The sequence below is a fragment of the Lithobates pipiens genome, unplaced genomic scaffold (genome assembly GCF_037356315.1).
Source record: "Lithobates pipiens isolate NorthernLeopardFrog02 unplaced genomic scaffold, aLitPip1_a1.2 Scaffold_22, whole genome shotgun sequence".
NCBI classification, from domain to species: Eukaryota; Metazoa; Chordata; class Amphibia; order Anura; family Ranidae; genus Lithobates; species Lithobates pipiens.
The window spans coordinates 240,219,811-240,238,209 of record NW_027507784.1 but is presented as its reverse complement, the minus strand read 5'-3'; the positions used below and the strand labels follow the sequence as shown (position 1 = coordinate 240,238,209).

The 18,399-nt window shown below is 44.2% G+C and overlaps 1 protein-coding gene across 2 annotated transcripts in view; it reads right to left on the bottom strand.

Annotated features, from left to right (window-relative positions):
* The window catches only part of BMERB1 (bMERB domain containing 1), a 589,325-nt gene that overhangs the window by 147,609 nt on the left and 423,317 nt on the right, over positions 1-18,399 (bottom strand). The gene's annotated exons all lie outside the window — the stretch shown is intronic.

Here is an 18,399-nt window from a genome sequence, read left to right as displayed (position 1 = left end):
CTAATTTGCATGTGAAGGAATTTCACTTGATTTTTCATCAGCTGAACTTTTGCCGTGTTTAACTTTAAACCTTCAGCTTGTAACATCATAAACAACTCAGACAAAAGAGCAATATGTTCATCGATATTCTGAGTACTCAGCAAAATCGTATCTACATGCTGACAAATGCAGTCTGGCCTAGAAAATTTTGAAAGTATTTTTGCTATAGTTTCATGAACTATACCATCACCAATACCTAGACCAGGTATTAATCGAGTGAACGTATAAGTCTCTTTTCTGAATGTGAATGCTAACTTGTACTGACAACTATTCGTTAAAGGAATGGAAAAATGGCTATTAGCAATTTCTAGTACAGAGAATATTTTGTCCTCAGCATTCAAATTTAACTTTATGTTAGATTTATCAGGAAGAACTGGGTTATTTGTGATGTGTTTGTTCAATGTCCTTAAGTCAACTGATAAAGAATATGAATTATCAGTATTTTTGATAGGCCAAATACAGTTATTTACCACTGATTTAGCTTTCTTTACAATTCCAAGTTGTACAAACTCTTGAATAATGGCAGAAAGTGGACCAATTGATTCTAGTGGTAACTCATACTGACTAAGAGGTTCTGGATCTTTTCCCTCAATATTCAATTCTGTATTTTTCAAAGTTCCAATATCATTTTTAAACTTTGACCACAAACTTGGAAAACTTTGTACCACTTCCTTTAAAGCACAATTACCATCAACATCAGGCCACTTTTGTTCTGTAGACATATTGGTAAGGGAACCAACATTACTATATACAGAAGGATCAATAAGCACTGATTTGAGCCTAGATGGATCTTTCCAAATACTTTTATTTGTCAAATCAATCACCCACTTTTGTTCATTGATTACATCAATGCCAAGTATATTCTCTGCTTTGTGACAAACCCAAATGTTAATTTTAGTTTTCACTAATCCAGGTACCTCAAAATGTTACATTAGATACCTGTCTAGCAGTGGAATTACCTGTATTATTAAAACCCACTATATTGCACATAGGAGAATTAGGTTTCACAGGTATGTTTTCTCTGGTAAGGCTAATCTCAGATCCACTGTCAATGAGACAATTAATATTTTTACCATTCAGCAAACATTGTATATATGGTCTACCATTCTCATCCAATATAATTGGTGCTACATATTGTAATGGCAGAGAAATTGAATCCCGAGGTGATTCTATTTTTGGCAATGGCAATAAACCCTTTCTTTCAGTGACAGTATTGTCTGAACTGCTGTTAACAGTCAAATTACTGATCTGTTTGACTTCTGTGGCATAAGGCAATTCAGTCAAAATTTTATCTTGACATGAAAAAACAGGTTGTACAAAAGCTGATTTTTCAGTCTCCATATCTTTAGTTTTTATTTGTGAATCTCTCTTAAATTTACAGTAATGTTTTCTCATATGGTCAGATCTATGACAGTAAAGACACGTGATAGGCTCTCCTTGCCTCACTTGCCTGCACCTGTCCTTGTCATTCCTGCTAAGACCTGTAGTTTCTAACATGTCTGCAGCCTGACTATTTTTGTCACATTGAATTATAGCTACCTCATGTGTGAGATTGCTTTGATTCAATTGCCTCCTAATTTTATCAATGAAACTTACTACATCATTTAAATTTTGACGTTCCTGTGCTATGGCTACTGAAGTTGGGTCAAGGTATTTAAATTTTTTTATGAAAGCTATTTTTAAACCTGGGTCATTGTCATTATCTACTCCAAAAATCATTTCATAAACCTTGCAAAATTTTATTTTAAACCCAAATGGATCTTCTTCTACAGTAGTCTGTAATAGATCTAACATTTCTATGGTTGGTATTTGCTCACCAGTTGCACATAGCAATAATTGTCGTAGTCTATCTATCTGTCGCATCATTTTGTTTTTCCTGACCTTCGTCATCATTAACAATTGAATTAATTCGTTTAGCAAAATTAACAGGAACCCACAACTGAAATATGTAATTGCGCTGATCATTTGACAGATTAAAACGATCCGCAAACATTTCAAATAAATCCCAATTGGAAAATACATTTGCCTCAATGTCATAAATTGGAAAATCTTTTAAAACTTTCATAAGTTGGTCATGTATTTGCAACTTTAGTTTTGCAGTTCTACATAATAAGTTTTTATGTTTCATTTCTACTTCATTAGTAGCATCAACATTCTCCATATCCGAATTTTCTGGAATATAAGAAGGTAGCTTAGACTTGGATACAATCTTTTTGTCATCTATAGTTATTACAGCAACCTGTCTACTGTCATTTTGTAACTCTAGCAAATTAATTTTTTTAGATTCTAATTGTTCTTCAAGATTCTCTATGTAATTACAAAAAAATCTCACAGTTTGGACAACTAAGAGAATCTTGGGACACATTTTCATGTATTCCTGTGTTCTGTACATTGTTAGTTTCTGTCTGCTTTAGTGTACACACATTTTTGGCAGGTAAAATATTAATAATCATCTTATTAAATATTCTCACTAGGTTCAAAATGTTCAATATCTTTTTACGCTCTTTCATAACAGTAAATTTATTTTTCTCTATCTGCAAATTGGCTTGTAAACATTCATTGTACATATATGCCCATAAGTCACTGTCATTTGGATAAAAAGACACATCTTTAAACTCTAGTTTGCTTTCTCTAGCTATATCATCAATAAATTCCATAACTTTTACTCACCGTATTTAGAAGAATTTCTTGTCTTCAACCGTCTGATACTGGACTGTTGACCACATCTGATGCAACACAAACGCCTCTTGGTTGATAGGTTCTGAACCGTCTTTATTCTCGAGCCTTGAATCTCCGCAAGACTGCGCTAATATCTCCCCCCTCAGCAAGGATCGAGATTTCCGTAAAAATTGAGAAATGACGGCACTGTCTGGCTCGCCAAATTGAAGAATATTAATATTGTCTAATATTCTGTATCTCAGAGGCGTTTCCGAATCAATAGCATTGATAGTCCAACTGACTTAAAGAAAGTGTGAGTTTATTTGTCACACAGTTGGCATCATAAATACAATGTAAAAAGTATAATAGTTCAGTTCAGTGTAGGTAAAAATATATGAAAAATAAGCTTATGAAAACATGTGTTTCAATGGTACTGCCTTCTGTCCATATTGACCTCGTGTGTGTCCTCCAAGAAGAAGCAGGAAATGACGTTCTTAGACTTCTGGCAGAATTCAGCTGTCCCAAGCCATCAGTCTCTGTGTGAATATGTCAGGGTGTGTGTGTGTCTGTGAGAGTATGAGGGTACGTGTATGTGTCCGTTAATGAGTGCCCTCCTAGAGCTCTGAAAACATAGGCTTAAATATTACATGCGAACGTCATAACCTCACAAACTTAGTACCTTGTATGGCACACATTCATGTCTGCTAACTTCCACAATGTGCGGTCCAAAAGTAGATACTCAGAGTCATATGGAGCTTGATTGACAAGCTCACATGTAACACTCTATACGTGACATAATGTGCTGTTCATATAATGTCATAACCATACATTTACATAATATGAACACATGATAAGAACTTTACATTAAGTAACTATATACTAATATGTATTAACATGACTGAGCCTACTCTAAACTTATTTTAACAAGATATAATCCACAATGTATCATTTCTTTAGCTACGTAGACACATGTCTATTTTTGTCTTCTCATGACATTCTGTACCAAGATACCATATATGTCATACTCAAACTGATTACATCAGAAACCCATTACTAACTCAGCTTCAGATGAGTATATATTTCACTGAACACTTGATCAAGGTCATTCACACATACTATTTATTATGATTAATCATAAAACCAAATATGTTTTGCAAGCTTGCCATAAATATATTATAATACCTATAAGTGCCGAATTATGAATTTGGAATAATATTCTAACAGTAATACATGCCAATGAGTTCTAAAGATATTCTCAAACTTCTCTGAATTGTGCATGATTTCCTGAGATAAAGTTGCACTCCTGATTATTCACATCCTGTAGAGGGACTTTATCTCTCAAACAATCCTCTCTTAGTACAATATGGATATCCTCTATTATCTCATTTAAGTGGCCTTCATTATAACCTTTTTCCATGAATTTATTTTTTAAGATCTGTGCTTGAGCACTGTAACCTACATGATTGGAACAGTTTCGTCTGACTCTCATTATCTGCCCTTTAGGTATATTTTTTAGCCACATAGGGTGATGTCCACTCTGGATAGGAAGGTAGCTTTTAGAGTCTGTCGGCTTAAAATATACTTTTGTACCCAATTTATCCTCCCATCTACATATCTTAACATTCAAGAAATTAATGGTATGTTGGTTATAGTTGCTAGGTAACCTGATATTATAAGCATTGATATTTAATTTATCCAGGAAACTTTGGAGAGATCATTTTGATCCTGCCCAAATAAAGAACAGATCGTCTATGTATCTTCTATAAAGGAGCAGTTCTTCCCTTTCTATGGGAAAAATTGTCTTATCTTCCCACTCTCCCATAAAGAGATTCCCTATACTTGGTTCAAATTTCTTCCCCATGGCCACGCCTATTTTTTACGAGTAAAAGCTACTGTTGTACCAAAAGTAGTTGTGGCCTAAACAGAAATCTAAGGCATTTCGGAGAAAGATTTTTTGGTTTTGCGGAATGTCGTCCCTATTACACAGTGACCAATTTAATGATAACAGAGCATCGTTGTGCTGTATAATTGTGTAGAGGGGCACTACATCCGCAGTAACCAAGTAAATCTCTCCCCTCCCCGTTAGATATATTCCCTTCAGAATTTGTAACAGCTTTTTAGTATCGAATATGCTTTAGTTTGTGTCACACTTTTCTGGAGGAACTGGTCCAAATATTGTCCCAACTGGGATGTGATTGAGCCAATACCATTTATACTGGCCTTGCAGGTGGACAGTGTATGTCCTTATGAATTTTCGGGAGCATATAAATTGTATGTATCCTACTGCTGCTTGGTACTAGATATTTTCCTTGACAGAGAGAACTCCAGTTCGCTATCCTCTAACAATCAGTACTTTTAATTCCTCCTCATATTGTGAGGTAGAATCTCTCTATAATTTTATGTATGTCTCACTATCTAGTAGAATATCAGCCAGCTAATTATGATGAAATTCCTTTGTCAAGATTACCACACCTCCCCCTTTGTCTGTGGGCCTCACGATGATGTCTTTTCTTTTCTCTAACATCTCGATCCCTTCTTTAAAATGGTATGGCAATATGCTACACTCTTCTTTGGTATTATATGCTCTAAATCCCGCAAAACTAGACCTTTTAAAACATCTAGGTTTTGATTGACTCCATTTAATGTATTAAAAAGAGATTTATTTCGCAATTCATTATCTATGGATGTGGAAAAAATACTAGTTACTGGATGGGAATTCTTATTTAAAAAGTATTTTTTCATGTTTAACCTCCTCATATATTTATATACGTCAATAAAGATGTCAAATTTGCTTATTGTTTTTTTTTAGGTCACATTTTAAACCTGAACGTGTCAGGGTGTGACTACCACGGCTTAACCGGAAGTGACGAGTGCGTTCCTCCAGCAGCTGATCCCAACCAGGAAGTGTTTACAAACGCTGTGTAGACTTCACGAGTGAATGAGGGACAGTGAATACACTCGACCCTTTACTATTCTATATTGACAGCTTAGATCGTACGTATATTGGAAAGAGGGTGTTGTGTATTTGGGGAATCTTTTTAATAAAACAGTATTATGCTATGTGAGTGTTCTCTTGTATTTTATGATCCCATCTGAAGTTCATCATACAATAGCCCCTTGATCTGATGATTGGAATCTTGTCAAAGGATATCATTTAAAGTTGATTTCTTTGAATATTCTGGTGAGTTTAACCCCCTGGGGGGTAGTGTGCCTCACGTGGTGGAGACTGGGAGCCAGTGTAGGGTGCACATACTGGCCATTATCTAGGATCACCCACTAAGAACCAATTGTCATATCTTCATATGCTTAATGTGGAGTTGGACACTAATTATCATTCAACGCTAGCGCTGTTATAATATTGGACTGTTTTATTCAATTGGACTGATCTTTGTGTTATTATATAATCATTTTGCATTATAAATTCTAAATAGCTGCTGTTATTAAGAATTCCCTGCTGTTTTACATCAGGTGAATTTATCTATTTTTATAATATACATTGGTTTGTGTCAATTCAGCTGACTCAGGAAGGGTAGTAGCTATTTGGCGCTGAGTGGTGTACTGTAATCAGTACATCTTTTTATTATGAATTTATTGGTTTTGAATTTATTTGCTCTTTAGCACTTTGTATTATTACACATGTTCACACTTTATGATCGATCAACTTTGGTATGTGCAGTATTTTGTGATTTACTGACTTAAGGAGACAACGCACCATTTTTTGTTTTTTTCAGCTTGTAGCTTGAATCTTCTATTCAGATATAGTGGGAGCTGCAGTTTCAATTGTAAGACACTAAGCATAGGTTTTATTTTGTTTATTTATAGTTCGTACTTAGGCATTTTGGTTTTAGATTGTATTTTTATGTTCACTGTTTGCTGGTGTGTTGCTTTCTTTTGCTTTGCAATTAATACATTTATTTCACCATATATCATTTGGTCTCAGATTCCTTGTGTAGTTATTCAGATCTGGTCATCTCTGCCACTGAATACTGACACTAACATAAGATCATATGAACCTCCTTGACAATGAGATTTGTTAAATATTTCATATGGGTACAGTGTTGCATGACCAAGCAATTTTCGTTCAAAGTGTTGCAGCACTGAAAGCTGAAAATTGGCCTGGGCAGAAAATTGGTGAAAGGGCCCAGTATTGAAGTGGTTAAATCGATTTATAAAAATAATCAAATGTACAAAACAGGAATACTAAATAAACAAGACTTTGACAAAGTGCATGCATGTGAAAAGTGTTGTCATGGCAACGGATTAGCCTGCGTTTCATGTTGGCTCACAGGCTTCCCTTTCCTCTCCATACCTCCAGCTCAGCACTGACATCGAGGCACACCTGACACCTTCGGCCCAGCTCGCCTCCCCTTGTCTCTGGTCCACATCCCTGTTGGCTCTCCCTCTCCATCGGCAAGGCTAGTCTAGTAGACAGCCACCAGCCATCGGGTGCATCACCTTCAGCCCGGGTCTCTATTCTGTTATTGGTGCCCTTCCATGCTCCACCAGTGGGCCCTCTGTATGCTGTTAACTCCTCCATGCCCATAGACTTCCAGTGGTATCATTGGCCTTTATTTATGTACTTTTTAATTGTTCATCAATGACTCTGCTATTGGGATAATAAACTATTGATTTTTTTTATGGTCCCAACTGACTGCTTTACTTTTTTGCATCCAGTTACTTTTTTTTTGAACATAAACTAAACTACCCCTTTATCCCCTCGCCTCCACATACACACCCTCTATATTAACAAAAAAAAGTATTTTTTAGGCAAATTTGCCTTAACGAATTAGTTAAATTGAGAGTTGGAACCTTAGTGAAATTTTGCCAAAGTTGAGATTGGTACTTTGCCAGAAAATTATTTTGACCTGCGTCACTTGGCTTATATCTAAAGCCCCGTTCACATATGGGCGATTTGGAATTGTGGGCAGAATTGACACTCGTTTCTGAGTGGGGTCGCAAGTTCTTGCTATATGCAGTGTGAATGAGATCTAAAAGAAAAAAACTTACTACAATATTGGGGAAAAAAAAGGATGGAACCAACACCTGAGTTTTTAAGGCACCACAAAGAACATGTGTCAAACAAGTTCTCTGTTCCTGATGTCTGAAGTTGTTTTCCTTGATCGCTGAATCATGTATGCTACGTATATATATCAGAGACCATTTGATTGGGATGATATGGGATGATATTATTTATTTTATTTCTTTTGTGGTTGAACTGGATGGACTTTTTTCAACCTGACTAAGTAACTATGTAACTATGTAATTGTACAGACAGTCATAATATATTATACTAAATGTGATTTCACCTCCAATGAAACTCTTAATAAAGCAGTGTCTATAGGTTGCTAAATGTGTTGAATGAAGCATCCCCTTTGACTATGAAGCCAGTAGTCTTGCAATCTGTACACTAATGTGACGGCTTTGTATTATGTAATATGTATGATATTACATGACAGCTAGATGGAGATGAATGGGAAGGCTTAACACAGGGGTAGGCAACCCCTGGCACTGGGGCCAGAAGCAGCACGCAAAACCTCTTTTGCCGGAACTCGACTCCCTCCCCATCAGCAGAGCAGTGCAAGGAAGTGTCAGACACTAATGCATTCCAATTTCAGAGTTCCCCACGCTGCACCTGCACTGAGGAGGGAGGAACTGTGCCCCCACACATTGTAAAAGATGGAAAACATTGGTTCTTTAACTTTGCTGTAGCTGCGTTTGTCAGCTTTTGTGATGGGGAAGAGATTGGGTGCAGTTCTGATGGGGGGGGGGTCCGTGTTTCCAGGAGGAGGAGGACTGTCATTGGCCACTGCTAAAGCCAATCACAGTCCTGCTAGCCCCACCCACCATCTGGAGGTAGATGACTTGCTTGGTTGTCACTACCAATCTCAGAAAGAAGGGATTTCAGTATTTTTAAGAAACAAAAATCGGATGACAGTTTGTGGAATTACTGTTGCGCTTCTGGGAACTTTGTTGAAATTTTTCCTGAACCTTTGCATCACTTACTACTGAACCCCTGCACGTTGTGTCCCTTTAAGCCACATCCAGTATTCAGTGCAATGAAAATCACACCCAATTTTTGCTGTGGTGCAGAGCACCGCACTTTTTCTCAGCTGCGGAGGCCCAACTTATGATCCTGCAGACAGGCCCACTGCTTTCAGAAAATGCCCCTGACCTGAGCTCACCATTACACATCCATTCCAGAAGCTTGTTTCTGACATCACATACAAGCACGTGGGCTAGATGCGAGAGGATGAGTATGCCAGGACAAGTAGATGTGTCTCGTCTCTGCTTCCTTTCACCACTCTGCATACCACATATCATAGATTAGAAGAGGGTACAGAAATGAAGCAGATGAGCAGAAGGGTACAGCAGTGGGGAAAATGAGCAGGAGGGGTTCAGATGTGGAACAGAAGAGCAGGAGGGTACAGCGGTGGGGCAGATGTGCAGGCAGGTACAGTGGTGGAAGAGATGAGAAGGGGGTTCAGCAGTGGGACAGAAGAGCAGGGGGGTACCGTGTTGGGCCAGATGACCAGGGGGGTTCAGTGTTGGGCCAGATGAGCAGAGTGTTTCAGTGTTGCGGCAGATGAGAAGGGGGTTCCGTGGTGGGACAGAAAAGTAGGGGGGGTAGAGCAGCGTTGCAGATGTGAAAGGAAATGTATTGGTGGCACAGATGATCAGGGGGTTACAGTGGTGGGGCAGGAGAGCAGGGGGAATAGAGGTGGGTCAGAAGAGCAAGGGAGTACAGAGGTGAGACTGATGTGCAGGAGGTACATTGGTGTGGCAGATGAGAAAGCAGATTACAGTGGTGGGGCAGATGAGCAAATGGGTTTTAATGTTAGGAAAGATAAGAAGTGACACAGAAGAGCATGGAGATACGTCGGTGGAGCAAATGTGGAGGGAGGTACAGTGGTGGGGCAGATTTGCAGGAGATACAGTGGTGGGAGGGATGACAATGGGGTTCAGCAGTGGGACAGAAAAGCAGACATGCAGGGGTTACAGTGATGGGACAGATGATCGGGGGGGTTCGGTGTTAGGCCGGATGAGAAGGGGGTTACAGTGGTGGGAAAGATGAGCAGGGGGTTCAGTGTTGGGGCAGAGGAGAAAGGAGGTACATTGGTGGGACAAATGAGCGGGGGCTTACAGCGGTGGGGCAGAGGAGCAGGTGGGTTCAGAGGTGGGGCAGATGTGCAGAGGGGTGCAGAGGAGAAAGGTGGCAAATTGATGGAACACATGAGCAGGGGGTTAGTGGTGGGGCAGAAGAGCAGGGGTAACAGCAGTGGGACAGATGTGCAGGAGGTACAGTGGTGGGACAGATGAGAAAATGGTTCAGCGGTGAGACAGAAGAGCATGGAGGTACGGTGGTGGAGCAGATGTGCAGGGAGGTACAGTGGTGGGGCAGATTAGCAGGGGTTTACAGTGTGGGGTAGATGAGCAGGGGGTTACAGTGGTGGGGCAGATGAAAAAGGGGGTGCAATGGTGGGGCAGATGAGAAAGGGGGTACATTGGTGGGGCAGATGAGCAAGGTGGTACAGTGGTGGGGCAAAGTGCAAGTGGTGGTAGTACAGTGGGGGAGTAGATGTGCAGTGGGTTACAGTGATGAGGATGATCTGCATACCATGGTCACATGATAAACGGCACAGTTTCTCCAGTTCTGAGAGTTCAGGTAGGAGGAGATTTCCACTACAGCTTGTATACACGCCCGCATGTGTGATGTCAATATCATGTGACCTGGCTAGCGTGAGAAAGTAAATGTTCTCTCCAGCATAAAAGACACAACTGAGCATGTGCAGGTTGGGTGCCCTGCCTGTGTTAGCTGGCCTTCCACAGATGGACAGTGCAGGGAGGGGGAGGATCTGTGCATACAGGATAAAACAGCCTTTTCTCTTATATTCACCGACTGACACAGCTTCTCTCTGTAACTAAATGGGTTGTATAGCCTGCCATCAGGAGAACTAGGCAAAATTGTTACACAATACACAGAACTTTTAGTCCCGCCTCAGGGGGCGGACCCTGTGCTAGACAACCCTCCCCGCTGCTCCCAGCAGACTCAGTTTTTATTTTGCCTAGTAAGGAGAATGACCTAGGAACCCTGCGGGCCCTTTTGGTCCATTCTTTTGATGCAGGTTTGATGTTTTTTGCGCAAGATGAAAGATTTTGGGATCTTCTATCAACTGCCTGCTGGGTGACAGGCTGGTTAATGATATCCTTGTAGTCTCCCCAGTCCAGCCATCGAGCGTGTGCAGGCCGCAGCTAAGGCTCGGCAGGCCACGACATGCCTCAGCTCCAGAGGTGGTCGGTGAGCTTCAATGCTACGGGGTATACATATGACCGGGCTACTTCTGTCTGGATCATAGTACACCGGGCCAGCAGCTACCCTGTAACTGCGCAGGAGTAAGTCTGTGATGGAATGTCTCCCAGCTCTTCAGGACTGGTAAATACGGCTCTCCCTGCTTCGGTGGGGTGGGCAGCTGGGCATTCCCTGGGGGGTCGATTCGGGGCCACCTCACCTCCTCATCTTCTCTCCCAAGTCCCTATCTCCACTCCTTCCCCCCTCTGCGGGTGGTGTGTGTGTGTGGGTTTGCTGGGTTTCTCACCTGTGGGAGCTCTGTTCGGCTAGCGTTGGTCCTGGTCTGGGGGGTTCCAAAAGGTGTCTGTGGAGGTTTTTATGGCTGTAAGCAAGCAGCACTGTTCTGGGTTTGTTCTGTCACCGCATGGGCTCTCCGGCGGCCATCTTGACTGTGGGAAATGCTGAATTCCCCTTGTGAGCCTCAGCAGCCATCTTCTATAGGATCTCCTATTAGTTACATTGGCGGCCATTTTCTTGAAGCCCGAGCGCTCTTTTCACCTCAGTCTCTTGTGACAGTCTTATATGTACTCTCACGTGCTGTTTCCTGTGTCCACTGTGTGAACAGGACGCTGGATGGCTCTCTGCTGAACGCTGGAGCAAGCTCTGCAGAACGTTTCACCGATGTTATAGACAGCTGTTGCCGACAAAGTTTTCTCCACTCTGCAGCTGGGAACCTCCTAGGGACTACAGGCACAGCTAGTGGCATTCACAGAACGCCCCAGGGGGGTGAGTCTGGCACTAAGTACCCCCCCACGTGGCGGCAGCAGGAGGGTGGGACCTTCACTGCCCTAAGTCCCCTTGCAGGTGGCAGACAGGCTAGGGTTAGCATGGCTTCATAAACTGGTGTTTCTTCCCCTGAAATCCAGGCTATAGCAACCGGATCGCCTGTGGATGGCGCTGTGCCCATGGACACCCTGGTCCTTAACTCTTTTGTTGCAAAGATAGGGGCGGTGCGTGGTAGGAAAGGTGCACGTAAGGGGCCCCTGCCCCCTGTCCTCTGGGGAAAGCTCTGAGGCAGACTCGGGCCCTGCGGCAGCTGGTGACCCCTGCTCTGACCTATCAGACGTGGCTGACCAGGACCGTTCGGACAGTGAGGATGAGTCCCCGTCCGGGTCCGTGCACGATAAAGCGCTAGTTGGAGCACTTATCACAACTGATTCAGGAGCCAGCAGATCCCTCTGATGATGTACCGGTCCCTTTTGGGTCCTGCAAGCCAGCACGTTCACCTAAGGTGTTCCCGTATTTGACTTATTTTGACAAATTCATCTACAGGGAATGGGGTCGCCCGCAACTGACCTTTTTGGTCCCCAAAAATTTGGCGGTGCATTACCCCTTTGAGGAAAACCTTCTCAAAAATGGCCGGCTCCTCCGGTCGTGGACCCCCCAGTATCCATGTTACATAAAGTTACCACGATCCCGGTTGAGGGGACTCCTGCATTCAAGGATTCCACGGACAGGAAGGCAGAGGCTGTGGCTCGTTCCTTGTTTACAGTTGTGGGGTCAGCCGTGCGACCTGTACTGGCATCCGCACTGGTGTCGCAGACACTTACTGAGTGGGCGAAACTTTTGCACCGCAAATTGGGAGAGCAAAACGCCTTCCCTGTCTGCTTGGAACTAGCATACCAACTAGTGCAAGGCCTTAAGTACGTTTGTGACGCAGCCCTGGACACTCTCCCTCTGTTATCCAAGGCTTCAGTGTCAGCTGTGGTGCTGAGGCGCCTGATTTGGCTAAAATGCTGGTCTACTGACCAGGCATCCAAAAAAGCCCTGACGGATCTTCCCTTCCTTGGCGACCGGCTCTTTGGAGCCTCGTTGGATGACATTATTAAAAATGCCACTGGTGGTAAGAGTACCCTACTCCCAGAGGCCAGGAAGGCTAAGGAGCCACGCCGCAGACAAGGGCCCTCCTTTTTCGCTCACAAGTGGCTTTTTTGTTCGCCCGGTGTTTCGGGAAAATGCCCCCAGCCCGACAGGACGCCCACGGACAGTCAGAAGCGTCCCTGGAACCGCAAGCCTAACAAGCCTGCGAACAAAAATGCTACTGCATGAAGGTTTGCCCCCCACCCACATATCGGGTGGGGGGTCATCTTCGAGAGTTTGCAGCCCGATGGACCTCCCAGTTATCCGACCAATGGGTCTGCGATCTGATTTCCACAGGCTACAAGATAGAGTTTCTCTCTTGGCCGCCAAACAGATTCTTCCCCTCCAGCATACCCGTGTCCCCGGTTCACCGGGAGGCCCTGTTAGGGGCGGTAAGGGACTTGCTGAATAAGGGGGTGATTGTCCCGGTTCTGGAATCAGAATGCTTCCAGAGATTCTACTCAAATCGGTTTGTGGTCCCCAAGAAGGAAGGGGTACGTCCAATCTTGGACTTAAAAGCCCTCAATCACTTTATGAAAGTGCAGAGGTTCAGAATGGAATCAGTTCGCTCAGTAGTCGTTGCACTACATCAAGGGGACTACCTGGCGTCCTTGGACATCCAGGATGCGTACCTGCACATTCCCATATGCCTTTGGCATCAAACATTTCTGCGTTTGGCAGTCGGAGAAGCCCACTACCAGTTTGTGGCTCTTCATTTTGGCCTGGCATCAGCCCGCCGGGTGTTTACCAAGGTACTGGCTCCAGTATTGGCGTTGCTGAGGCAGCGCGGGATTGAGATTGGGGGTTACAAAGACTATATCCTCCTGAGAGCATCTTCCGCCTCAGAATTAGAGGAGGATGTGGCGATCACCATGCAGACCCTGCAAGAATTTGGGTGGCTGTTGAACCTAAAGAAGTCGGTGGTTGTGCCGACTCAGCGTCTGGAGTACCTGGGGTTGCTATTGGACTCCAGGGCAGCGAGGGTTTTTGTCCCCTCAGACAAATTGCTGACTCTCAGATCTGCGGTCAATCTACTGATGAGCCGCAAGTGGTCGTCGCTCCACTTTTGCATGCGGGTGCTGGGGCTCATGGTGGCCTCCTTCGGGGCAGTACCTTATGCCCAGTTCCACACCAGAGTCCTGCAGAAGGAGATTTTGACAAAATGGGACAAATCTCCATTGTCCCTGGATCGGCAGATCCAGGTGAGCCAGCCAGTCAGGGACTCCCTGATCTGGTGGTTAAGGTCCCCGGTGATTCAGTCCGGAAAATCGTTCCTTCCTCTGACATGGACGGTGATCACTATGGACCCCAGTCTGTCCGGCTGGGGTGGAGTGATGGGGATTCGGTCGGCTCAGGGCCTCTGGTCGGCGGAGGAATCCAAGTTGCCAATCAATCTGCTCGAATTGAGAGCAATCAGGCTATGCCTCCACACTCGGTCGATGAGTCTTCAAGGGTGGTCCGATCAGGATACAGTCAGACAACTCCACTGCTGTGGCATACATAAATCACCAAGAGGGAACAAGAAGCTCAGCCGCTACTCGGGAGGTCGCTCACATACTTCGGTGGGCAGAGCGACACGCTTCGGCCCTGTCAGCCATTTACATCCCGGGTGGAAAATTGGCAGGCGGATGCTTAACCCAGGAGAATGGGCTTGCATCCAGAGATATTCAGGCTGCTGTGCCTGAAATGGGGCACACCAGATGTGGATCTATTGGCCTCCCGTCTCAATCAGAAGGTGTCAAGATTTGTGTCCAAGACAAGAGATCCGTGGGCAGACACGTCAGACGCGCTGGTGGCTCTGTGGGATCAGTACCAGCTGATTTACGCCTTTCCACCACTGAAGCTGTTGCCACGTCTGCTTCGCAGAGTGGAAGCCGAGGGGATCCCAGTAATCCTGGTTGCCCCAGATTGGTCTGAGCGGCCCTGGTACGTGGACCTGATGCGTCTGGTGGCAGACGCTCCTTGGTGACTGCCGCTGCGAGAGGACCTCCTATCTCAAGGTCCAATCTTTCACCCTGCTTTACCGTCGCTGGCTTTAACAGCATGGCTATTGAGAGCCAGGTATTGAGGAACCGGGGTCTGTCGGACTCGGTTATTCCAACTATGCTGAGGGCACGGAAATCTTCTTCTCGGAAGATATACCATCGTACTTGGAAGGCCTACATTTCCATATGTGAGGAGAAAGGGTGACATCCGCGTTCCTTTTCTGTGTCCAGGATCCTGCTGTTTCTTCAGCAAGGAGTAGACCAGAAATTGGCATTGAGTACCATTAAGGGGCAAATTTCAGCTCTGGCTGTCTTTTTTCAGCGACCCCTGGCGTCTCACTCCTTAGTGAGTACCTTTGTGCAGGGGGTTTGACATGTAGTCCCTCCTGTGCGTCCACCGTTACCCCCATGGGATTTGAAACTGGTGTTGTTGGCGCTTCAGAAGCTGCAGTTTGAGAATATCAGTGAGATTCCCTTGTTGACCCTTTCACAGAAGGTGGTCTTTCTGGTGGCCATCACATCGGCCAGGAGGGTTTCGGAACTGGCGGCCTTGTCATGTAAGTCGCCTTATCTGGTTATCCACAGGGATAAGGTGGTGTTGCGTCCACAACCGTCCTTTCTGCCGAAGGTGGTTTCTGCTTTTCATATCAATGATGACATTGTATTGCCATCGTTGTGTCCTAAGCCGAAGCACCGCAAAGGGGTGGCCCTTCACGCTCTCGACATGGTTAGGGCTCTGAAGGTGTATTTGTCTGCCACGGCTCCCTTTTGGAAGTCAGACTCACTGCTTGTTTCGGTGGCTGGTCCAAAGAAGGGTATGGCGGTCTCGTCGGCCACCATTTCTAGGTGGATCAGACAGATTGTGGTCCAAGCCTACTCTCTGAAGCGGCAGGTGCCCCCCTTTCCAGTCACGGCCCACTCTACGAGAGCAATCAGAGCGTCTTGGGCATTCCGACACCAAGCATCTGTCGCTCAGGTGTGTAAGGCGGCAACCTGGTCATCTGTCCATACATTTTCCAAGTTCTACAAGGTAGACGTCAGTGCATCGGCTGATGCCTGTTTTGGCCGCAAAGTTTTGCAGGCGGCCGTGTAGTTGCGATTGAGATTTTTTTCCTGGTTTTTCGATGAAAATGCAGTACTGTTTGTTAATGCGCTGTTGCATTACTTCCGCAAGATGTTTGCGGTGTTGGGAAGTTCTCCTGTTGAGAATGCCCGGTTATGTGGTGGGGTTTTTCTGTACGCTACTGTTTTTTTGTGGGTTTAGTTTCACTAGTTCCCACTGGCCATGGTGGATGAAGTTTTATTGCTGTTTTTTCTCACCCCTCGTTTGGCACTGCTTGGGGACGTCCCATGTAGTTGCAGAGAGGAGCTGTGTCGGTCGGTGAATATAAGAGAAAATAGGATTTTTGTACTCACCGTAAAATCCTTTTCTCTGTAATTCACAGCACCCACCCCTCCTTTTCTCTACGTTACACTGCTTGTTGACGTACTGAGTCTGCTGGGAGCAGCAGAGAGGGTTGTCTAGCACAGGGTCTGCCCCCTGGGGCGGGACTAAAAGTTATGTGTATTGTGTAACAATTTTGCCTAGTTCTCCCGATGGCAGGCTATACAACCCATTTAGTTACAGAGAGGAGCTGTGTCGGTCGGTGAATTACAGAGAAAAGGATTTTATGGTGAGTACAAAAATCCTATTTTTACACAATGCAGAGGATTAACCCCTTAAAGAGGAAGTAAACTCTCCCACTCTGATGCTTCTTTTCGTTTAGTCCATTATAATAAGTAATTATCAAACTATAGCCACTGTAATCCAGCCCAAATCACATATTACTCACGGTTTAAAGAAACTTTAAAAAACTTGTTTCCAGGGGTTAGGCAGCGCCATCTTAAGTATTATTTTCTGAGTCCACAGTGGAGTGTATTTCCGCCCTTACATTGAGCACTTCCTATACTGTTAACCAAGCCTGCTTCTCAATCCAACGTTTCTATGGCAGCCCTGCTTCCCTGTTCATAGCTGACTTGTTTTATTTCATAGTATTTACTTGTGCTGATTACCTAGTGTTTGCCTGTATGAGTCCTTTCAGCTTCAGCTGATAAGACTGCAGTAATGCTGTCCGGTGCCCTGCTTTACACTGTATGTGAGGTCACATGGTGTGTAGAAGGAAGCTCTGAGTGATTAGCAGCCTCCTGGGAGTTCAGTGCTGTGTGCCGTAGGAAGTCCTGATAACAGATAGATAAGACATAGAGAGTGTGCCGTAAATCAGGGGAGATCTGGGCATGCTCAGTGACGTCATTCTAAAGAACAAAAAGGATTACAAAAATATTAAGCAAGTATAGAGATATCTACAAGCAGTTTTCATTAGGGTTTTTTATTTATTTTTTATTTTTTTTTCATAAACATTTTATTGAAATCAAGGAGGGATACACAAAAAGAACAAACACTGCCAATGGTTTTTTCATATAAACATATTGACAACGATTCTGGGTCGCGCCCATGACTCATGTATACATCAACAAAAGTAAAACAAATACAATATGTCTTAAGGGAAGGGTATAGTGAATTTAGCTTCAGGTACTTGAACCTCAGGCCCAAGAACCTCTGACGACCCAATCCTAGTCAGGGTCTGAGGTGAACAATAACCACTTCATAAAATAATAACAAATAAAAAAAAAATTAAAAAAAAAAGGGGGGGGGGGGGAACTCCCTGGGAGAGATGAAAGTAGAGAAAGACTTGAAGTTATTGAAGGGAAAGAAGAAGACATAGAAGAAAGAGGGGAGCAAGGATAGATTATGTTGCATAAAGACACATGGGTGGAGAGACATCCAGAAGGAACTCTCCTAAGAGGGGATGAGAGAAAAAGAGGGGGGGAGGAGAGGGGGTGAGAACTTCACCAGCTGCCCTCTCCTAAGCTCACAGTTAACAGCAGTCCCACAGTGGAATGGTGAAGTGGGGTCCGCTTTCATCCAGCAAGACTCGTTACGGGGTCAACCTACTGCTTGAGGTGGACAATTCCATGGTATCGAGGTACATCTGAGAGGCCTTAAAGGATAACCAATCGCCCCAGATTGCAGCATATAAGGCAGTCTTATCAAGTGAAGTGTGAATCAGCTCTTCCATTTCCGCCATCCTATTGATGCGATGAAACCACTCAGTTAAGGTCGGCACAGAAGCCGCTCGCCAATGGATCGGTACACACATTCTAGCCGCATTGATCATATGCAACGCGAGCGATCTGTGATATTGTTTTTTGGGAATCTCAGACAGGTGTAGAAGATATTGTGCGGGAGAGAAATCTAATGGAAGAGAAGATACTCTCGTCACCACCTCATGAACGCTTCGCCAATATGGTAGTAGAGAGGGGCAGCTCCACCATATATGAAGGAACGTGCCCGTCTCTGCACCACAACGCCAACACTCTTTTGGTACATCCGGAGCAAATCTATGGATCACCTCCGGTGTTCCATACCAACGTGCTCTCACTTTGTACCCATTCTCTTGTACCGAGACGTTT